This window comes from Macaca nemestrina, chromosome 13, assembly GCF_043159975.1.
Source record: "Macaca nemestrina isolate mMacNem1 chromosome 13, mMacNem.hap1, whole genome shotgun sequence".
Taxonomy (NCBI): domain Eukaryota; kingdom Metazoa; phylum Chordata; class Mammalia; order Primates; family Cercopithecidae; genus Macaca; species Macaca nemestrina.
In genome coordinates, this window is record NC_092137.1 from 65,806,650 (window position 1) to 65,830,940 (window position 24,291).

The 24,291-nt window shown below is 44.8% G+C and overlaps 1 long non-coding RNA gene and 1 pseudogene across 1 annotated transcript in view; one reads left to right on the forward strand and one right to left on the reverse strand.

Moving 5' to 3' along the window:
* LOC139357882 (uncharacterized) overlaps positions 1-23,026 on the forward strand; it is a 75,631-nt gene extending 52,605 nt beyond the window's left edge. The window contains exon 4 of the long non-coding RNA XR_011611828.1: positions 22,945-23,026. This is a non-coding gene — a long non-coding RNA (uncharacterized lncRNA). The remainder of the gene's footprint in view (positions 1-22,944) is intronic.
* On the reverse strand, positions 12,569-14,132 carry LOC105465433 (dnaJ homolog subfamily B member 12-like; annotated as a pseudogene).
* Positions 23,027-24,291: the final 1,265 nt, after the last annotated feature.

Below are 24,291 nucleotides of genomic sequence, written 5' to 3' on the forward strand. Positions count from 1 at the left end.
CTTGGCTTGAAAAGTAGTCGTGAATTACCATGTATCTACAATCCTCAGCCATTGTCTCTTGAAACTTGGTTTCCCTCCTGGTAAACATCTTTTTCAATCACCCCCTTCGACTCCCCAGTTGTTCTGACCTGAGGAAAGGTGGGGGAGGCAGAGTGATGAAGAGGATCACCTGGTATCTCCTGGCTTTATAGCTTTGCTCATGTGCCTCTCCCCTTTCATTCTCCCTCTCCAGCCCTGCTCCCAGCCAGCAAACTCCCCTCATTCTCTAAGCCTTGTTTTTCCAGGGCAACTGTCCACTCCAGTTCCCAGGGGCCACCTTCTCTGAAAACATGGCACTTCTCTGCTCAGTGCACTTGGCCATGAATCAGCTGAGCCTGATGGAAGCTCTGGTCTTGTCATTTATCTTTCCAGGCACTTCTACCTTATCTTTGTCCCTCTCCCACACCCTCTAGTAGACGGTAAGCTCCTCAAATTTGCTTTAATTTGTGACCTCCACAGGTCCTAATTCAGTGTCTTAGACACAATTAAGAATCAATAAATGAACAGAAAAAAGTTACATGACAGTGTAGGGAGGGACACTGTGATGGCCTCTGTCTCCATTGGGTCTTAAACATGTTTGAGAAATTGGCTGATCTCTAGCGTCAAATAATGAACATTGTACCAGTGCTTGTCAAGTTTGCTTGCTACCGTCTTCCTTCCTTTCACACCATGATTGAATACCATATGTAATATGCAGTCATTAAGAGTGTGAACTTCAGAGAGAGACCACCTTGGTTCAAATCCCAGCTCTTCTGTGTGACCTTGGACGAGTGACTTAAACTCTCTGAGCTTCATTTTTCTCATTTGTAAAATGAGGATAATAATAATAGTGGTGGCCTCTTAGGGTTGTCATGCAGATGAGATGAGGTAATTCACAGAAAGCATTTGGCAGGGTGAGTTCTCAGAGAAATATGGTTTTTGGCTGTCTGTGGGGAGCTCACCATCCAAAAGGAAAATATACATTAATGCAACTATGTGTTTTAAGTTGGGTGCCCTCAGAAACTGGCCTGATGATACAGATTTGAGTGCAAGTCGTGTATTTGAGAGGCGACCCCAGGAGGCACAGGTAAGGAAGAGGGGAAGTGAGACAGTACAGGATACATTAATGAGCAGGTTCCCACTGTGGACACTCAGGTTCAATCCTGCTGGGGACCTCTGGGAGACTGCAGAGAGCAAACCTCAGAGTTGTCTCTCCTCTTGCCAAGGGCAAGAAAGTTGGGGTCTTTTTCATCACCTCCTGTTACTCATTGCTTGAGGGTTGCTCCCAAAAGGTTTCCTCCCCTGTACTTTCAGGACACTCTCCCCAGGCAGCCAAAGACAGTTCTTAGGCCAAGAGTCAAAGATGCTTGCAGAAGAAAGCCTGGGGTCAGGGTCATGGTCCCACTGGACCCTGTGCTGGGGGGAATCTCTGGATGGGGCATCGACTGTGGCAGCCCTTGTTCTGAGTTCTGCTGTTATCCATAAGAGTTGGTAGAGAAAAATTATAACTTTTTTGAGATTGTTCAAGGGGAGGGTTAGGTGTGGGGGCATGTGCTTCTGAAGAAAACCCTGCTGCCTCTTTAATGACTTGATTGTCAAGTGGTATCTCTGAAATCTCAGCACCCACCAAGCCCTTTCTCCACAGAGGTTCAGCTCTGGAAGTGCAGAGACTCTTGCCTGCGCTCGCTGGAGGACGGCCCCACCCTCCTTATCTCACTGAGATTTTACGACCCTGCTATGTGAGCAGCAGTGCACAGCTGGGGCAGGAAAGAGCAACCTCACAGATTCAAAAAGGATAATGCTGCTTCCCTCACCTTCCCCACTTTTCAAAACTGGAAATAGCAGAGGCAAGGGGAAAAAAATGTGCAGAAAGCACAGCAAATTGGGGGAAAAGCTGTTGCAGTTTTGCCTTTGTATGTTCCTCATTAAGGTTTGCCTTTTTCCTGCCATGATTGTCTCCAGAACTTATGGTTGAAAGGAAACGGGCTTGTGAGTAGAGCTGGAGAGAAATCAAGAAGTTATACTGAAATAGTCGTGGCAAAAAAAAAAAAAAAAAAAAAAAAGATGAAGTCAAGAACTCTTCCTTATTCCACAGGGAGTTTTAGAGGGCCCACGGGGGTCTCACAGCAAGTCTGACTCCTAGGCATAGCCAGACCAGGAGGTACAAGACAAAGTGACTTAAAGGTGCTTGTAAGAAACCCCCAGGCTCACAATTCCTCACACCTCATACTCACACTTACATCTTTTCCCTCCTGGTTCATTTAAAGCTTATTTTAGCTTTTAGCTTTAGGTAATTTTTCATACCTGCAGTTTTGATTTTTATTTATTTTTATTTACGTGTTGTTTCTTAGAGACAGAGTCTCATTTTGTTGCCCAGGCTGCTCTTGAACTCCTGGCCTCAAGTGATCCTCCCACCTTGGCCTCCCAAAGTGTTGGGATTACTGGTGTGTACCACTGTGCCAGGCCTGATGTTTTACATTCATCTTTGCCTCTATCTGTGAGTGTACTGGGTTGAGTAGTGTCTCCCCAAAATTCATGTCTACACAGAACCCCAGAACGTGATCTTATTTGAAGATAAGGTCTTTGCAAATTTGTTAGGTCGGTGCAAAAGTAATTGCGGTTTTTGCAATTACTTTCAATAGCAAAAACTGCAATTACTTTCGCACCAACCTAATAATTAGTCAAGATGAAATCGTGCTGGATTAGAGAGGCCCTCAATCCAGTACGGTTAGTGTCTGATAAGAAAAGGGAAATTTGGACACAGAGACACAGATACACAGGAAGGAGGCCATGTGAAGTTGGAGGCAGAGATTGGAGTAGTGTAGCTGCAAGCCAAGCAATGCCAAGGTTTGCCAGCCACCCTTAGAAGCTAGGAAGAAGCAAGGAAAGATTCTTCCCTAGACCCTTGGGAGGGAGTGTGGGCTTGCCAACAGCTTGCTTTCTGACTTGTAGCCTCTAGAACTGCGAGACAACACATTTCTGTTGTTTGAAGTCACCCAGTTTGTGGTACTTTGTTTTGACAGCTCTGGAGAGTAATCCAGAGTGGAAGCCACCTGAGGGCAGGGATGATGGTTTATTCATCTTATGCCTTTCTGCATTGTTTAGTTCCAAACATGGCTGACTCAAGACGTTAAAGGGAGCTTCATAAAAAGATGTTGCTGGAAGATGTGGCTCTTTCTAGCCTGACTACTGTCACAGCTGTAGAAATGAGGTTGTCAATCTGAGAGCAGGACTCTGGGGTTTGTGGACTAGGTGGTTTCCTCTTGGGAGGACAGGATAGTATTGGGGAAGGGAAACACTCAGGAGGGAGCTGATGGTGACCCAAGACCTCCTGAATCTGTCTCCCAGTTGTGGCTAGAGCTGGCCTGGTTTCTGGGCCCCCACATCTAATTTTGTGGATTCCATGGTGGCTCCTGCCTGTAATCTCAGAACTCTGTGAGGCTGAGGTGGGTGGATCGCTTGAGCTCAGGAGTTTGAGACCAGCCTGGGCAACATGGTGAAACCCCATCTCTACAAAAAATTACAAAAATTAGCTGGGTATGCTGATGCGTACCTGTAGTCCCAGCTTCCCAGGAGGCTGAGGTGGGACGATTGCTTGAGCCCAGGAGGTCGAGGCTGCCGTGAACCCTGATAATGCCACTGCATTCCTGCCCGGGTGACAGAGCAAGAGCCTGTCTCAAAGAAATAATAATGATTATTCTGTGGATTCAAAGAGACTCAGACGCTCCTTCTATGAGCGGGGGCAGATCCTCGGGCATCCAAGGTCCTGACCGTGGATTGCCCCAGCTGGTCTCCAGAGGACTTCTGAGTATCGCCATGGGTGGGGACAAGAGGGTGGTGGGTTGGGGTTGAAGTCAACTTTAGCAAATAGCTCATTGTTCTCTTTCACCCTTCTGTGAAAGAGGATCAGAAGTTCAGGGCATGGCTCTAAGGAAGTTCCTGGCAGCTCTGTTGATAGTAGCAAGATTTTGGAAATGACCCAAGTGTCTGACAATAGATGATTGGTTAGATAAGGTATGGGTTAGCCAGACATTGGAATTTTATTCAGCCATTAAAAATGATGTCATAGATGATTGTTTATTGACATGATAGGAGGATATCCTCTATGGAAAACACATATAATACTTTATACTTATGATATGTGCAAGATATATATATGCAGGCATAGGAATAAATCTACAAGGGCATAAGAGCAAGGTCTTAGCAAGGATTTTCTCTGGTTAGATAATGGATGATTTTTTCCTCTTACAGTTGGGGGATATATTTTTGTAATATAAAACAAAGTTATTTTTGTTGTAAGAAATTCTCCGGGCCGGGCGCGGTGGCTCACCCCTGTAATTCCAGAACTTTGGGAGGCCAAGGCGGGCAGATCACCTGAGGTCAGGAGTTCAAGACCAGCCTAATCAACATGGAGAAACCCCGTCTCTACTAAAAATACAAAATTAGCCGGGTGTGGTAGCGCGTGCCTATAATCCCAGCTAGTCGGGAGGCTGAGGCAGGAGAATCGCTTGAACCCAGGAGGCAGAAGTTACGGTGAGCCGAGATCATGCCACTGTACTCCAGCCTGAGCAACAAGAGTGAAACTCTGTCTCAAAAAAAGAAAAAAAAAAAAAAGAAATGCTCCTGCAGGCCAGGTGCAGTAGCTCATGCCTGTAATCCCAGCACTTTGGGAGGCCGAGGCAGGTGGATCACCTGAGGTCAGGAGGTCGAGACCAGCCTGACCAACAAGATGAAGCCCCCTCTCCACTAAAAATACAAAAATTAGCCACGCATGTGGCAGGTGCCTGTAGTTCCAGCTACTTGGGAGGCTGAGACAGGAGTATTGCTTGAACCCGGGAGGCAGAGGTTGCAGTGAACAACTGTGATCGCACCACTGCACTCCATCCTGGGCAACAGAGTGAAACTCCATCTCAAAAAAAAGAAAACAAGAAATACTCCTGCAGTATTCTATAGGTTGTGCCATGAGCGTCCTCCTTCCTTTTCTCTTATGAGAACTCACTTCTCTGCATTTTTTTCATAGTATTGGGCTCTCTTTCTTAATGTGTCAACAGAGAGTCATGGCAGCAATGCAGAGAAAACCTTGTTACCAGGGCAGATGTAAAGTTTACCAGAAGCTTTTCCAGCCCCTTGGGCACCACCTCTTTGGTGCTGAGAGCGGCTGAGCTCACCTGTGATCGTTTCCTTCCTTCTCTGCCCTTTCTGCTGTGCAGGGTGGCTGGGACTTACCTGACCTCCACCAACTCTGACCTTCCAGCTTTGAGTCCACTTCGCATTCTCTCTATTCAGTCTCATCTTGCTTGAAATACTAAACCATATCCCATGTCTCCAAATATTGATTTTTAAAAGCTATGTTGTTCCACTGCAGTTCAACTCAGCCAACATTTATTTTACTGCTTATTTTGTGCCAGGCACTGAGGCAAGCTGTTGGGTAATAATGATCACCAGGACAAGGGTCTATGGCCAGGAAGGGATTGGAGCTAATGGAGCATCTATTAGGTGCCAAGCCTTTGCTGAGGACCCTGTATACATTCTCACTTTTAATTTAATCCATACAGCAATCCTCTGAGTGAGCACTAGTATTTTTATGGTACAGATGAAAAATGAGGATTAGAGAGGACTCACTACTTGTTTAAATAGTGATGGGGGATTTTAAACCCAGTTCTGTCTGACTCTACCACTGCTATTCATACTACCACTCTACTCTAACTAACTTAGAGCCCAAAGTTGTTTCCTTTACACAGTGCTCAGTTAGCAATAAATAATAATTTGCTTAACTATTCCTTGCTTGGAACAGCTGGCTATTTTTAAGTATTTCTGAGTCTGAGAGCAGCCTGGCCAACATGATGAAACCCCGTCTCTACTAAAAATACAAAAATTAGCCAGGCATCGTGGTGGGCGCCTGTAATCCCAGCTACTCAGGAGGCTGAGGCAGGAGAATTGCTTGAACCCGGGAGGCAGAGGTTGCAGTGAGCGGAGATCACGCCATTGCACTCCAGCCTGGGTGACAAGAGTGAAACTCTGTCTTAAAAAACAAACAAACAAAAACAAACAAACAAAAAACTTACAGATACATAGACATCATGCGTGTGTGAGAAAAAAAGACAAAGAAAATACACTAAACATTAACAGTTACAACAAGGGGAGTAGATTGGGCATGGGAGACATGAGAAAAAAACTTTTACTTGAAAAAAATAGACAATTTTTTAAGAGCAGTTTTAGGTTCACAGCAAACTATAGTAAGAAGCTACAGAGATTTTCCATATACCTCCTGTCCCCACGTATGCCCAGCCTTCCCCACTATCAAAATCTGCACCAAAGTATATATTTGTTACAAATGGTGAACCTACATTGCACATTATCACCCAAAGTCCATAGTTCACCCTAGGGTTCACTCTTGGTGCTGTACAGTCTGTGCATTGGAACAAATGTGTAATGACATGAATCCACTGTTACAGAATCATACAGAGTAGCCTCACTGCCCTAAAAATCCTATGTACTCTGCCTATTCATCCAGGCAACCCCTGCCCCTGCCAGCTCCTGGCAACCATTGATCTTTACTGTCTCCATAGTTTTGCCTTTTCTAGAATGTCATATAGTTGGAGTCATACAGTATGTAGACTTTTCAGATGGGCTTTGTTCATTCAGTAATATGCATTTAAGATTCCTTCGTGTCTTTTCATGGCTTGATAGCCCATTTCTTTTTAGCATTGAATAATACTCCATTGTCTGGATGTACCACAGTTTATCCATTCACCGACTGGAAGTCATCTTGGTTGCTTCCGAGTTTTGGCAGTTATGAATAAAGTTGTTATAAACATTCATGTGCAGGTTTTTGTGCGGACATGTTTTCAACTCATTTGGGTAAATACCGAGGAGCACGATTGCTGGATCATATGGTAAGAGTATGTTTAGTTTTGTAGGAAACTGCCAAACTGTCTTTCAAAGTGGCGGTACCATTTTGCATTTCCACATGCAATGAATGAAAGTTCCTGTTGCTGTTCATCCTTGCCAGCATTTGGTGGTGTTACTGTTTTGGTTTTTAACTATTCTAATAAGTAGGTAGTAGCATCTTACTGTGTTTTAATTTGAAATTCCCTGATACACATGATGTTGAGCATCTTTTCATGCGTCTGTGTTCCATCTGATATCTTCTTTGTTGAGGTGTCTATTTAGGTCATTTGGTTATGTTAAAAAATTGGATTGTTCATTTTCTTATTGTTGAGTTTTAAGAGTTCTTTGTATATTTTGGATAACAGTCCTTTATCAGATATATCTTTTAAAAATAATTTCTCCCACTTTGTGACTTCTTCTCATTCTCTTTAGAACTTTCTGTTTTTACTTTACATATTTCAGTATTGTTTGATTTTTTTTCCTTGCAAAGGGCATACTGTGCTGTTTGTGAGTGCCTTCCAATGCATTCAGAAGCATACAAATAAATAAGGTTTTTATCAGCAGTATAACTGCTTTTAGAAGGATTCCTGGTGAAAAGAAAAGATTTCCCCCAAACAGAGCCCATGTTCTCTCTTGGCCCTGCCAAGAGGAGAGAACAGTAAGCATAGTGAATAACTCCCACTGGAGGTAAGGAACTTTTTAATAGCTTGTGTGTGGTTATGACTGTGTCATGTATTTCAGAGTTTAATGACTATATTATACATTTATAAGTCTGATACGGGCTTGGATAAACAGGAGAGTCTCTGCCTCCCTCAGAAGAAATCCTAATGAATTGGATTCCCTTTGGCTAAAAGAAAAAACTGGAGCCAGCTGTCTCAGTTGGAGAGAGCAAAGAGAAAGGTTAGAAAAAAGGGAACATACTTGAGGCTGGAAAAAAGACATTTGGCAGAGGATACACTTCTTCAGCTTGTGGACTTCTGTGGCTCTTATAGGAAGAAGCTCCACATTTATTCTAGTCAAAGGCCTTGGATCCCAGACCAATTGCATCATAAACTGATTGTGTGACTTGAACAAGATACTTAGTTGTTTTGAGCCACAGTTTAATTTGGAAAATGCAGATTCTAATAATAATAGTAACTATCTCACAGGGTTGTTATGAAAATAAATGATCTTCCCTTTCAGAGTGCTTTGTAAAGAACTAAATGCTTGTTCTAATGTGCTATGCAAATACTTTCTGGCTATATGGACAAACTGCGTTTGCATGCCTGCTGTGTGCAGAGCGATGGCTACACAGAGAGTAATGGGTGTACAAAATGGATATATTACACAAATCATAACATTATTATTATACAAGATAATGCTTGGTGCTTACCCTCAAGAAACTTACGGACAGACCAGGCACAGTGGCTCACGCCTGTAATCCCAGCACTTTGGAAGGCTGAGGCAGACGGATCACAAGTTCGGGAGATTGAGGCCATCCTGGCTAACATGGTAAAACCCCATCTCTACTAAAAATACAAAAAATTAGCTGAGTGTGGTGGCGTGCCTGTAGTTCCAGCTACTCAAGAAGGCTGAGGCAGAAGAATCGCTTGAATCCGGGAGGCAGAGGATGCAGTGAGCCGAGATTGCGCCACTGCACTCCAGCCTGGGCGACAGAGTGAGGCTCTGTCTCAAAAATAAAATAAAATAAAATAAATAAAATAAAATAAATAAATTTACAGACAATATAAAAAGAAAGGCTGGGTGTGGTGGCTAATGCCTGTAATCCCAGCACTTTGGGAGACTGAGGCAGGAGGATCACCTGAGCCCAGGAGTTCAAGACCAGCCTGGGCAACCCAGTGAGGCCCCATCTCTACAAAAATTTAAAAACATTAGTCAGGCATGGTGGTGCACATCTGTACTCCCAGCTACCTGGGAGACTGAGGCAGGAGAATCACTTGAGCCCAGGAGGTTGAGGCTACAGTGAGCCGTGATTGTGCCACTGCATGCCAGCCTAGGTGACAGAGCAAGACCCTGCCAAAAAAAAAAAAAAAGAATGGACAGGTATGTGGAAAAGATAGTTCCAATACTGTTCCAATACTGTTTCACTGTAGCTCATATCAGATAATTTACCACTTAAAAATATAGGATCATGGGCCGGGCGCAGTGGCTCATGCCTGTAATCCCAGCACTTTGGGAGGCTGAGGCGGGCACATCACGAGGTCAGGAGATTGAGACCATCCTGGCTAACACGGTGAAACCCCATCTCTACTAAAAATACAAAAAAGTAGCTGGGCGTGGTGGCGGGCGCCTGTAGTCCCAGCTACTCGGGAGGCTGAGGCAGCAGAATGGTGTGAACCCGGGAGGCAGAGCTTGCAGTGAGCTGAGATTGCACCACTGCACCCCAGCCTGGGGGACAGAGCAAGACTCCGTCTCAAACAAAATAACAAAACAAACAAACAAAAAATAGGGTCATCTGTGCTGTTCATTATTATAATAATGTTTGTCTCATCTTCCAAAGTAGATTGCAGGCTCCTTGCGGGTAAGGCCCATGTCTTCTTTTTCGTCCCACAGCAGCTTATATGGAGTTCAGAAAAACCTTGTCTGTTACCATTTATGGAGGGCTCTCTGTCGACTAGGCACTTTGTTAAGATCTTTTTTTTTTTTTTTTTTGAGATGGAGTCTCACTCTGGTGCCCAGGCTGGAGTGCAGTGGCGTGATCTTGGCTCACTGCAACCTTTGCCTCCCGGGTTCAAGCGATTCTCCTGCCTCAGCCTCCCGAGTAGCTGGTACTACAGGTGTGTGTCACCACGCCTGGCTAATTTTTTGTATTTTTAGTAGAGAGGGGGTTTCACTGTTTTAGCCAGAATAGTCTCGATCTCCGGACCTCATGATCTGCCCGCCTCGGCCTCCCAAAGTGCTGGGATTACAGGTATGAGCTACTGTGCCTGGCCGAGATCTTTCAGATATATTATATTATGGAATCTTTGAAACTATCCTATGAGGTAATTTTATTTTATTTATTTATTTTACTTTATTTGAGACAGAGTCTTGCTCTGTTGCCTAGGCTGGAGTGCAGTGGCGCTATCTCGGCTCACCACAACTTCTGCCTCCTGGACTCAAGCGATTCTCCTGCCTCAGCCTCTCGAGTAGCTAGGATTATAGGTGCCCACCACCACACCCAGCTAATTTTTGTATTTTGTATTTTTAGTAGAGATGGGGTTTCACCATGTTGTCCAGGCTGGTCTTGAACTCCTGACCTCAGGTGATCCACCTGCCTCGGCCTCTCAAAGTGCTGGGATTACAGGCATGAGCCACCATGCCTGGGCTTTATGAGGTAATTTTATAATTTCAGTTTTACAAATGAAGAAACTGAGGCACAGAGTGGAATAGCTTTCATGAGGCCTCTCAGCTGCTGAGTGGTGGAATCAAAATTTGAACCTTGATTTATCTTTTCAACCTATATTCTTCTTTAAAAATAATTTTTATTGTGTATCTTTGAGGTTTACAACATGCTGTTATAGGATATAGATATAGATAGTAAAATGGTTACTATAGTGAAGCTGATTAACATATCTATCATCTCACAGTTACTTTTTTTGTGACAAGAGCAGCTAAAATCTACTTACTTAACACAAATTTCAGAGCAATGCGATTTTATGAACTTAGCCCTAATGTTGTGCATTAGATTTCTAAATGTATTCATCCTGCACATCTGCTATTTTGTGTCCTTTGACCTACATGTCCCCATTTCCTCTCCCCCTCCCCCTTGCCATGGTAACCACTGTTTTATTCTCTGTCTCTGTGTAATTGAGATTTTTTTTTTTTTAAATCCACGTATAGGTGAGATCATGCAATATTTTTATTTCTGTGTCTGGCTTAATTCACTCAGCACATGTCTTCTAGGTTCATCCAAGTTCTGGCGCAAATGACAGGATCTCCTTTTTTAAGGCTGAATAATATTCCTGTGTGTGTGTGTCTGTGTGTGTACACATCATATTTTCTTTATCCATTTGTCCATAGATGGACATTTAGGTTGTTTCTATATCTTGGCTATTGTGAATAATGCTTCAAGGAGCATGGGAATGCAGATGTGTTTATGAGGTGGTGATTTCATCTCCTTGGGGTATTCACCCAGATGAGAAATTGCTGAAAAGCCCATATTCTTAATGACTAGGCTGAGAGTTTTGGAAATTTGTTGACTGGTTGCTAAACTAATCTCGCAGCCTGGAGTACTTAGTGCTGAGCTTAAGAGGAGGTATGAGGTAAGGTATTAGAGAGCTCTGAGGGGTGACAGGGAGGTTTTGGGCTCTTACCATGTTTCTGGGGGACAAGAGGACAAGAGCAGATACAGGAACGCCCTGAGAGCTTTAGCTCTAGGACAGGCCCCTAACAGGACCTGTGACCTTTGCAAGTGAAACGCGGCCACTGCCCAACCTGCAGCGTGGTAGGAAGTGAGCCGGTGGATAAACACTCCAAGTTCTCTCTCTTTCACCCTTTGATTTCCTGCCACTCACATCGGTTTCATCCAACCAGATGCCAAAAGGTGAGGGAGTCAGCTCATGCTATCAGCAGCCTGGACGCAGAGCAGACAAGGATGAATCTGAGGGGCAAAGAGAGCATCCTCTGCCTTTATCCACAGATGTACTTAGAAACTGCTAGGAACACAATCCACGATGCTATCCATAGAGAAATATCTAAATAAACTGTGATGTGTCCGTGCTAGGAAATCCTAGGCAGGAGTTGAAAAGACAGAACAGGTCAATAGTTATGGTGTGGAGAGATTGCTGAGACCTGTTGTTGAGTAGTGAAGTAAACTGCAGAAAAATGCCTAGAGTAGGATGGCATGTTTGCAATACTCACCAACCCCCCAACCACATACACTATCATAAGTCTATTAAGGTGCAGCGCAGTGGCTCACGCCTATAATCCCAACACTTGTGCGGTGGCTCACGCCTGTAATCCCGACACTTTGGGAGGCCGAGGCGGGCAGATCACCTGAGGTCAGGAGTTCCAGACCAGTCTGGCCAACGTGGTGAAACCCCATCTCTACTGAAAATACAAAAATTAGCCGCGCATGATGGCGCATGCCCGTAATCTCAGCTACTCTGGGAGGATGAGGCAGGAGAAACGCTTGAACCTGGGAGGTGGAGGTTGCAGTGACCCAAGATCACACCATTGCACTCTAGCCTGGGTGGTAACAGCGAAACTTTGCCTCAAAAAAAAAAAAAAGTCTATTAAATGCCCCATGTCTTTTATGGTATTTTGTTATATGTATATGTCCATATGCAAAAGTTTGGAATAATATACATCAAACTGGTAAGAGTGGTTTGCTCTGGAGAGGTGGGAGGCGGTTCAAGATTCGGGGGTTGGTCAAAGGGGACTTCAGTTGTGGTAGATAGTACTGGCTGCTTAGTAACAGCCATTTCCCACTCACCCCCTTCTTTAATGCTAACAACTCAAATCTTGTTCAGGTATCAAAGGGCAGCATTGTGCTCAGGGAAGGTAGGTCCAGGTGTCAAATCATGATTGATCTAAGCCAAGTATGCTTATACCACTGCCCTTTGCCTGTGATTTGTCTAGGGGTAGGCATGTGACCTAGTCTGCTATTGACTATTTTTTTTTTTGGCTTCCAATTCTGTTTTAATTTTGTTTCTTTGTATGTCTTTCCTTAAATATAGTCCATCACCTTGGCTCAGTGCATGTCACCAACAATTCTCCAAGAATTTCAGAGTTTGGACCTCAGTGGCGTGGCTGGCCCCAGATTATCTATGCAGGGAGGCCTGCACCTGTGACAGTCAGCTGCAGCAGGGGGCCGCCCATCTTCTGTGCTTTGTGGTACATATCTGTGTCGCCAAAGCAGCGGCCCCAGTACAGCAAGCCTTCCTTCTTTTGCTCCTTCCAGCAGTTGTTCCAGAGGTTGGCGATATAATCATCTTCCACATTCGGTTTGACTGTTTGGAGGCTGGAGCCTGTGTACTCCTCGGAGAAAGTGCTCAGGTGATCAGTGACTCGCCTGTGATGTGGCCCACAGACAGTCTTGGGCTCAGACTGTAGGGTGGACTGCAGACCATGAGCTGGCTGAGAGCTGACATGAGGATGAGGGTGGGCATCAGCTGCACAAACACCCCTAGCCCGCCGCCACTCTGCTTCTCCCTGGGGCCCTGCCTTTGTTGGGAGGTATAGCGCATGCGGCCATTGCTGTAGATGTGGACTTTACTAGAAGGGAAGCCACTGCCAAAGAACATGTTGAAAAGGTCTTCGGGGGAGATGTCAACCTCAAAGCCACGGTGGAAGTCCCCTGCCGATGCCGGGCCTGGCTGCCCAGCTCCTGTTATAGCCGAAGTGGTCATACTGCTTCCTCCTTCTTTCTCTCTCTCTCTCTCTCTCTCTCTCTCTCTTCTTCCCTCCTTCCCTCCCTCCCTTCCTTCTTTCCTTCTTTCCTTCTTTCTTTTCTGAGACAGTCTTGCTCTGTCGCCTAGGCTGGAGTGCAGTGCTCGATCTCAGTACACTGCAACCTCTGCTTCCTGGGTTCAAGCAATTCTCCTGCCTCAGCCTCCCGAGTAGCTGGGATTACAGACATGGGCCACCACGGCCGGCTCATTTTTGTATTTTTAGTAGAGGCAGGGTTTCACCATGTTGGCTAGGCTGGTCTCAAACTCCTGACCTCATGATCTGCCCACCTCGGCCTCCTAAAGTGCTGGGATTACCGGCATGAGCCACTGCGCCGGGCCATACTGCTTCCTCTTCTCCGGGTTGCTGAGTACTGCATATGCTGCTTCAGTGGCGCCAGGTGCATGGTTCTTGTCTGGGTGGAATTTGAGGGCCAGTTTGTGGTAGGCCTTCTTCAGTTCCTCATCTGAGACCCCTCTACTCGCCCCCAGGATCTCATAGTAATCCTTACATTGCTTGACCCTTTCCACAGCTGCAACTCCTTCTTCAGTGTAGCCTTTGGTGCTCTCTTCTCCTCCAGCTTCACCATTGGCCTAGGGAGTATCGGTCCCACCTGCTTTCCTGTGGGTGGCATGGGTTGCATCTGTGGGTTGGGGCTAGTCACCAGCAGTTTGTGGTTTCTAGTTGAGGGACTCCAACGAGATGCAAACTCGCGGCATTGGGTACAGCCACTGTGCCTTCTGCAGGAAGAGGAGCGCCTGGTCGGGCTGGTTGCGCTGGATGGCCTTGAGGGCAATGCTGATACAGAGCTCGGCTTCATCCTTGTTGGATTACATGGCAGAACCAGAGTATGGAACCTGCTGGTGACTTTTAAGAAGTATTTTTGTTGTTGTTGTTCTAATAACAGACAGGGTATATAGTAGATGAAGTAAGTAGATGAAGATGAAGAGTTCTGCTTCTCCCTTTCCTTTCTGCCTTGGGATGGAGTTTTTGAAAATGTGATGCTTGGAGTTACAGCAACCATCTTTTGACCCAGGGGAAAAGGCCAGGAGAGGCCGGGCATGGTGGCTCACGCCTGTAATCCCATGACTTTGGGAGGCTGAGGCGGGCAGATCACAAGGTCAGGAGTTCAAGACCAGCCTGACAAACATGGTGAAACTCTGTCTCTACTAAAAATAAAAAATTAGCTGGATGTGGTCCGAGCACCTGTAGTCCCAGCTGCTCGGGAGGCTGAGGCAGGAGAAATCCTTGAACCTGGGAGGCAGAGGTTGTGGTGAGCCAAGATTGCACTCCTACACTCCAGCCTGGGCAACAGAGCAAGACTCCCTCTCAAAAAAAAAAAAAAAAAAAAAAGCCAGGAGAAATGGAGAAATGTAGAGACATCAGCTTAGCATCTTAATTTTTTTGTTTTTGTTTGTTTTGTTTTCTTTTTTTTTGAGACGGAGTTTCACTCTTGTTGCCCAGGCTGGAGTGCAGTGGCATGACCTCAGCTCACTACAACCTCCACCTCCCTGGTTCAAGCAATTCTCCTGCCTCAGCCTCCTGAGTAGCTGGGATTACAGGGATGTGCCACCATGCCTGGCTAATTTTGTATTTTTTTTTTTTTTTTAGTAGGGGGGGTTTCTCCATGTTGGTCAAGCTGGTTTTGAACTCCTGACCTCAGGTGATCCACCGGCCTATGCCTCCCAAAGTGCTGGGATTATAGGCATGAGCCACTGCACTCTGCCTTTTTTTTTTTTTTTTGAGACAAGATCTCTTGCTCTATCACTCAGGCTGGAGTTCAGTGGCACCATCATAACTCACTGCAGCCTCAAGCTCCTGGGCTCAACCCATCCTCCTGCCTCAGCTTCCTGTGGTGGAAACCACAAGTATGTGCCACCACACCTGGCTAATTTTTTATTTTTTATAGAGATGGGGGTCTGACTATATTGCCCAGGCTGGTCTCGAATTCCTGGGCTCAAGCAATCCTCCTGCCTCATCCTCCCAACCTGCTGGGATTATAGGCATAATCCTGGCCCACCCCAGCATCTTGATACCTTCTTTCTTTTCCAAAGCAGAAACTGTTTTTCTCGCCGGGCGCGGTGGCTCAAGCCTGTAATCCCAGCACTTTGGGAGGCCGAGACGGGCGGATCACGAGGTCAGGAGATCGAGACCATCCTGGCTAACACGGTGAAACGCCGTCTCTACTAAAAAATACAAAAAAAACTAGCCGGGCGAGGTGGCGGGCGCCTGTAGTCCCGGCTACTCGGGAGGCTGAGGCAGGAGAATGGCGGGAACCCGGGAGGCGGAGCTTGCAGTGAGCTGAGATCCGGCCACAGCACTCCAGCCTGGGTGACAGAGCGAGACTCCGTCTCAAAAAAAAAAAAAAAAAAAAAAAAGAAACTGTTTTTCTCCAAACTTATTGTTACCTGAGATATTTAAAAGCCTTTGTTTCTTAAACTACTGTTAGCCAGGTGTTCTGTTACAATAAAACACATCCTAACCAACATAGCAGTTTAATCTGAAGTGATGTATTTTATTTATTTATTTATTTATTTATTTATTTATTTATTTATTTATTTTGAGACGGAGTTTCGCTCTTGTTGCCCAGGCTGGAGTGCAATGGCGCTATCTCAGCTCACCACAACCTCTGCCTCCCAGGTTTAAGTGATTCTCCTGCCTCAGCCTCCCGAGTAGCTGGGATTACAGGTGCATGCCACCATGCCTGGCTAATTTTGTATTTTTAGTAGAGATGTGATTTCTCCATGTTGGTCAGGCTGGTCTCGAACTCCCAATCTCAGGTGGTCCGCCCACCTCGGCCTCCCAAAGTGCTGAGATTACAAGTGTGAGCCACCAAGCCCAGCCCTGAAGTGATGTATTTTCTCAGTAGAATTTATTCATGCATTACTTGGGTAATTACACATTTTTTGAAGGAGGATAAAACCCCTTAGGCATTTGTACTTCATCTTCAGAGTTGACCTGATCCACCTTCTGCTGACTCTCTGACTCCCTCTACCCTTCGGGGCTCTTGTTTGCCTCTGCTGCTGGTCTCTGGGCTGCCAGCTGAACTGCTTTGATTGACAACTCAGGTGTACAAGACTTTTGGAATACACACTTTAGCCTTCCTGGGGCTGCTCCATCCTTCGTACTCCCTCAGGCTGGGGGACCTACTGTTTGGGGCTGCCCTTTCCACGGCACTTTCTTCAGGGAGGGACTTGCCGTTTGGTAACTGACCCCCCCTTGCCCTCACCACTTCTCTTCTGGGGAGATGGAAGAGCTGCAGCATAGGAGAAGCTGGGGAACAGGCCCAAAGCCAAGGGCCCCAGAGTCTAGGTGGGATTCCTTTGGCTCTGGCCCTGGGCCTGGCATCTGAATATTATAGAGAAACTCATTCTAGGTTTATCCAGGGGTTCTTGCATCACCTGTGATTTCTGAGGATGCTTTTAAATCACTAGTATTCACTGCCTCTACTGGAACTTCTGTACACTGGATTTTATTCCTCCCAGCTATGAGGGCTTGTGAAAATATCTTAAAGAGTAGAGTAAGTAGCTCGGGCAGGCTTGCATTTGCGGAAGGCCACCCTCATGGATGGAAGACTGGTGGGAGGCCCTTGTGATAGGCTGAGGGAGACAGGCTGAGGTTTTAGTTGGGGCCCAAGTTGGGGATGGAGGGGAGGAGATGGGTGTGTTTCCCCCTTCCCTTCTCTGTGGGCAATGCTCCACATATGGCGGCAAGGAAAGTTTTCTGCATTCTTCAAAGCACGAGGAGAGATCTTTTGGACGCTGTTTCCACGGGTGTTTCGGGGAGCTCTCTGTAATAAGGGTTCCCTTTGTGGCAGTTGGCAGTCAGTTCCAAGCTCATCATTTTGTTGCAGCAGGACTTGGCAAGGGCATGGGAGAACAGGACTTCTGCTGTTCGTTTTCCACTCTGAGCTCTGCACCCCTACCTATGAGGGCTACCTCTTTCCTCCATCCCGTTCCAACTGTCCTCTTCCTGCTCGTTCTTTTGTCCAAACCTGTGGGAGGCTGCATTCAAGTTCACAGAAAAGGGGTACCTGTAGTCAAAAAGGGTAGGAGGATGGGAGGAGAGGATTAAGGAAAAGCCAACTTTTGCCTCAGATGCCCGGCTGCTTTATTATGCATGCTTTCCTCTTTCTCACTGTTTTTTGGAAAGGCTGAAAATAAACACTTTTGTAATACTGACTTGTAGTTCACACTTTCCTGACAAGTTACTCAAACTGCAGCCACAGCCGCTTAAAGAGAAGCTTGACGCAAGCCTTATTCAGCAGGCACTTTCTAATTCAGAATGTTCCGAGGCAGTTGATCTTGCTACTTCTAAACTAGTGAAGGGACTGAGGAGGGGGCACATTGCTGAACCTGGGAGCCCTGGGCCAGCACTCACCACCAGCGAGTCCACCAGCATCTCTACCACAAAGTCAAGCTTTTGAGACTGCTGGGTCCTCAGGGCTGTTACTCAGCACACTTATTCAAGAAATGTCACAGAGTCATCAAAAATCTCACTTGGAAGAAACTATGAACATCTCTCAATTCAAGATCCTTTTTCTGTAGGCCAGAGAAGTGACTTCCCTGCTTAAAATGAACAGAACTATTAGTGGAGGAGCCAGGGATACAGCCGCAAACTCTGGAAACTTCCCATTGAGCCATGCTTTGTTAATTTCATGGATTTGATTTATTACATTTCAGTTTTTATCACAAAACCTTTCAAACATACACAAAAGTTGAGAGAAGAGTATAATGAACATCTATGTACCCGTCACTCGATGTCAGTACCGGTCGCCGATTCGATGTTGTCTTATCTAGTCCCCATTTTCCCCCACTGCAACCAGACAGACATCGTAACACTTTATCCACGAGTACAGCAATATGTGTCTCTAACAGAAAGCTTTAAAAAATACTGTAACCATAGTTACCATTATCACATCCACAAAATTAGCGTTATTTCTTAGTGTCATAATACCTTCGAACTCAGTTTTCTCCGGTTGTGTCAAAAATGTCTTTTTGCAGTTTGTTTAAATGAGAATCCAAACAAGTCCACACATTGTGTTCGTTGACATTTTTTAAGGGCTTTTATACTGTCATGGTCCCTCCCCTATACCTTCCCCATGCCATTTGTTTGTTGACATAGTTGGGTCATCTGTCCTTCAGAACTTCCCACGTTCTGAACGTGGCTGGTATATTCTGCTGGTGTCCTTCAACCTATTTTTCCATCCTGTTTCCTGTACATTGGTGCTGAAGATGTAGACAACAGTGATTCTCAGCTGGGGGAGACTCTGCTTCCCTCACCTCCCAGGGGACATTGGCAATGTCTGGAGACTTTTGGTTGTCACACCTGGGGGTGGGGGTGCTACAGGCATCTAGTGAGTAGAGGCCAGGGATGCTGCTAAACATCCTGCAGTGCACAGGACAGCTGCCCACAAGAAAGAATTGTGTGTCCCCAAATGTCAGTAGTGCTGAGGTTGGGAAACCCTGACCGGGAGACTTGAGATTCAAGTTTTGCTTTTTTTTTTGGCAAGGATATTTCATAGGTGGAATCGTGTACTTCCTGCTGCATCGTATCAGGAGGACACTGTGTCTGATGTTAAGGTGATGTTAAGGTTGATCAGTGGATTCAGGAGGTGTCAACCTCACACATCATAAAATTAGCCAAATGGGCATGTTTTGAGAGTAAAAGGGAGTGCTATTAATAGATGAAAACTGGGAATGTTTCTGGCAAACACAGACGTGATTATCCTACCCATTGATTTTTCAAGAACTTTATTCATCTCTAATGAATTTTCTTTCACTTTTTCCCCAGTTTTAATCAAAGTTACATGGGCACATAATTTTTTTATTTTTAAATTAATATATTTTTAAGAGACAAGGTCTCACTCTGTTACCCAGGTTGGAGTGCAGTGCTTGATCATAGCTCACTGTAGCATCAAACTCCTGACTTCAAGTGATCTTCCCACCTCAGCTTCCCAAATAGCTAGATAGATGCGTGTCACATGCCTGGATAATTTTTTTTTTTTCTTTTGTAGAAACAGAGTCTTGCTACATTACCCAGCGTGGTCTGGAACTCCTGGCCTCAAGTGATTCTCTCACCTTGGCCTCCCAAAGTGCTAGGATTACAGGCATAAGCCGCCATGCTCGGCCCACGGGCACATAATTTAAAGAGCCACATAATTCTCCTACACTTGTTGCTGCAGTAATTTCCTCATTCCTCCCTATTTTCCTTTCCTAAGAGGCAACCACTTTCAGTTCTTTCAGCTGATTCTTGTAATATTTATCCTCACACATCCTAATTTGCTTAAATTGCTACTTCATGGTTTTTCTGGGTTTGGCATTTTAAAAGGACTTCTTTCTAAAGAATATAATGTATCTTTCTGACAGTGCTCTCCAGCCCCCTGTACAAGCCTTTCTTGACCTTTCATGTTCTCAGAACAGTGAAATTCTAATTTTAGCTGTCTGCTTATATTTAAGAGTAGGGTATTAAAAAGCCAAATAGAGGCACTGATCTTGTGAGTGGAGCTTGTTGACTGCTATCTTCCCCATAGGGTTATCTGGCTCTGCTACCTCCAATGTCAGGATGTTTGAGTATTTCTTCTTGGGCCAGTAAGTCTTCCAGTCTTCTGCTCAAGGAGATAGACCTGGCTGCCAGGGTCCTGGGACCCAGGTAGGGCTAAAGAGCAGTGAGTCTCAGCATTCGTTCTGTGGACTTTCCTTTTTTTGTTGTAATTCTTTGCCATCAATGGTGCCCGCTGTCCTCCAGTCAATCCTTAGAGGCTCCATTAACTTCCTCCAGAGAATAAACCTTAAGCCTAGTGGCAGGATTGTGGGAGGGCAGTTGCCCAGTTGCACAGAGTTGGGGAAGGCAGCTAAGGATCAAATTGTTATTTTTTTTAAAAAAAACAGTTTTATTGAGATATAATTGACATAAAATAAATGTCACTTATTTAAAATGTACAATTTGATAAGTTTTGACATATGTATACACCCATGAAATTATAAACAGTCAAGATAATGAGCACCTGGGCATGGTGGCTCATGCCTGTAATCCCAGCATTTTGGGAGTCCAAGGGAGGAGGATGACTTGAGTCCAGGAGTTTGAGAACAGCCTGGGCAACAAAGTGAGACCTCCGTCTCTACAAAAAATTTAAAAATTAGCCGGGCATAGCTGGGCGCGGTGGCTCACGCCTGTAATCCCAGCACTTTGGGAGGCCGAGGCAGGTGGATCACGAGGTCAGGAGATCGCGACCATCCTGGCTAACATGGTGAAACCCCGTCTCTACTAAAAAAAAAAATACAAAAAATTAGCTGGGCTTGGTGGTGGGCGCCTGTAATCCCAGCTACTCGGGAGGCTGAGGCAGGAGAATGGCGTGAACCCAGGGGGAGCAGCTGGGAGTGAGCCAAGATCGTGCCACTGCACTCCAGCCTAGGTGACAGAGCGAGACTCCATCTCAAAAAAAAAAAAAAAAAAAATTAGCTGGGCATGGTGGTGCATGCCTGTAGTCCCAGCTACTCAGGAGGCTGAGGTGGGAGGATCACCTGAGCCTGGGAGGTCGAGGCTGCAGTCAGTGAGCTGTGATCACCCCACAGCCCTCCAGCCTGAGTGACAGAGTGAGACCCTGTCCCCCACCTAAAAAAAAAAAAAAAAAAAAAAAGACAGTGAGCATATTAGTTGCCCCTCAAGATTCCGCTGCCTACTCAGGCAACTGCTGATCTGCTTTCTGCCACTAGATTGGTTTGCATTTTCTAAGATTTTATGTAAATGTAATCATATAGTACTTGCTCTTTTTAGTGGGGAGGGATTCTGCCTTTTTTCACTCAGCATAATTACTTTGAGATTCATTCATGTCGTTGAGTACATCAGTAGTTCATTCCTTTTTATTGTTAAGTGGTATCTCGTTGGATTCATACACCAGAATTCGTTTATTCATTTAGTTGTTGAAGGATATCTGGATTGTTTCCAGTTTTTGGTTATTACAAATAATGCTGCTATGAACATTCATGTTCAGGTCTTCGTGTGGACATGGTTTTTCATTTTTCTTGGGTTAACACCTAGGAATGGAATGGCTGAGCCATATGGCAGGTGCATGTTTAACTTTTTTTTTTAGTTGAACTTTGAACAACATGTTTAACCTTTAGTGAAACTGCCACACTGTTCTCCAAACTGGTTGTACCATTTCATATTTCCACCAGCAGTGAACCAGAAAGTTCTAGGTTGCTCAACATCTTGCCAACATGTGATTTGGTCAGTCGTTTAAATTTTAGATATTCTAATGAGTATGTAGTGGTATCTCATGGTTTTAATTTGCATTTCCTAATGACTAATGATGTTGAGCATCTTTGCATGTGCTTATTTGCCATCTGTATATCCTCTTTGGTAAATCGTTCAAATCTCTTGCCCATTTATAAAATTTGGTTGTTTTGTTTTTTTATTGAGTTTTGAGATTTCTTTACATATTTTGGATACAAATCTGTTATCAAATGTGTGACTTGCATATATTTGCTCCTAGTCTGCAGCTTGCCTTTTCATTCTCCTAACAATGTCTTTCAAAGAGCAAATGTTCTCAGTTTTATTTCTTTTTTTCTCCATAAGAGATTTTAGAATCTTCCATAAATGTTCTTAATTTTGATGAAGTCCAATGTATTGATTTTCTTTTATTGATTTTGCTTTTGGTGCTGTTTCTAAGAAATATTTGCTTAACCCAAGGTCACAAAGAGTTTCTTTTGTGTGTGTGTGTGTGTGTTTCCTTAGATATTAATGGTTTTAGGTTTAGGTCTGTGATCCATTTTGAGTAAATTATTTTTAATTAATTTTCTTTCTTTTTTTTTTTTTTTTTAAAGAGACAGAGTCTCGGCCGGGCGCCCTGGCTCACATCTGTAATCCTACCACTTTGGGAGGCCGAGGTGGGCGGATTGCCTGAGCTCAGGAGTTCATGACCAGCCTGGGCAACACGGTGAAACCTGGTCTCTACTAAAATATAAAAAAATTAGCTGAGCGTGGCAGCATGTGCCTGTAGTCCCAGCTACTTGGGAGGCTGAGGCAGGAGAATTGCTTGAACCCGAGAGGCAGAGGTTGCAGTGAGCCGAGATTGCACCGCTGCACTACTCTAGCCTGGGCGATAGAGCGAGATTCTGTCTCCAAAAAAAAAAAAAAAAAAAAAAAGGAGACAAAATCTCACTCTGATGTCCAGGCTGGAATTCAGTGGCACGATCATAGCTCACTGCAGCCTTGAAGCCAGGGCTGAAATGGTCCTTTTACCTCAGCCTTTGGAGTAGCTGGGACTACAAGGGAGTGCCATGTTCCTGAACCATTTTCAGTTAATTTTTTCTGTATAGTGTGAGATGGGTCAAAGTTCTGGGTTTTTCTTTTTCTTTTTTGTACATGGATATCCAATTATTTCAACACTATTTGTCAAAAAAGACTGTTTTCCCCATCAAATTGCCTTTGCACTTACGCAAGTTACTGTTTCTTAGTCTCTAATCTATTTTTCTATTTGTCTCTTTTGAATTCAGTACCACACTATGTTGATTATTGTAGCTTATATTAAGTCTTAAAGTTACATAGGGTAAATTCTCCATATTTATTCTTCTTTTTCAAAGTTGAATTGGTTATTCCAAATCTTTTGCATTTCTAAATGAATTATATTTTTATTTTTTATTATCTTTTTTTTTTGAACAGAGTCTTGTTCTGTCATGCAGGCTGGAGTGCAATGGCACGGTCTCAGCTCACTGCAACCTCTACCTCCCGGGTTCAAGCCATTCTCCTGCCTCAGCCTCCCAAGTAGCTGGGACTACAGGCATGCGCCACCACACCCGGCTAATTTTTTTCTTTTCAGTGGAGACGGGGTTTCACCTTCTTGGACAGGCTGGTCTTGAACTCCTGATCTCAAGTGATCTGCCCACCTCAGCCTCCCAAAGTGCTGGGATTATAGGCATGAGCCACCACGCCTCCCTCCACCCCTAACCCCGCCCCAAGTAGCAGTGGTGCGAACACGGCTCACTGCAGCCTCCACCTCCTGGGCTCAAGTGATCTTCCTGCTTCAGCAACCTCCCTCCACCCCTAACCCTGCCCCAAGGCATGAGCCACCGCGCCTGTCCCTAAATGAATTATATGATCAGCTTGTCAATTTTAAAAAACACATTGTTAATGTAAAAATGAATCATATAATGTAAAATGTAAATGTTTAATGTATACATATATGTATGATTTAATGTGTAATATAAAAAAATATAAAAAGCCTGCTGGGATTTTGACTTGGATTTATTATAGCTATAGATTAAATTGGGGAAAATTTACATCTAACCAAGTTCAGTCTTGGATATAAGTGGTAACAGCAGACATTCTTTCCTTGTTCTGATATTGGGGAAAGCAGTCAGTCTTTCACCATTAAGTATGATGCTAGCTGTAGGGTTTTCGTAGTTATCCATTATCAGGTTGTAGAAGTTCCCATCTGTTCCTAGTTTGTTGAAAATTTTCATCAGGAATGGAGGTTAAATGCTTATTTTGTATGTATTGAGCTGGTCACATGGTTTTTCTTTTTAAATTTTTGTTTGTTTGTTCTTTTATTTGTTTGAGACGGAGTCTTACTGTGTCACCCAGGCTGGAGTGCAGTGGCGTGATCTTGGCTCACTGTAACCTCCACCTCTGGGGTTCAAAAGATTCTCCTGCCTCAGCCTCCAGAGTAGCTGGGTTTACAGGCACCTGCCACCACACGTGGCTAATTTTTTTGTATTTTTAGTAGAGATGGAGTTTCACCATGTTGGCCAGCCTGGTCTTGAACTCCTGATCTCAAGTGATCCTCCCGCCTTGGCCTCCCAAAGTGCTGGGATTACAGGCACCTGCCACCACACCTGACCTTTAATTTGTTAATATAGTGAATTAAATTGATTGATCTTCAAATGCTTTTTTTTTGAGACAGGGTCTCACTTTGTCTCTCTGGCTGGAGCAGTGGTGCGAACACAGCTTACTGCAGCCTCGACCTCCAGGGCTCAAGTGATCTTCCTGCTTCAACAACCTCCCGCCACC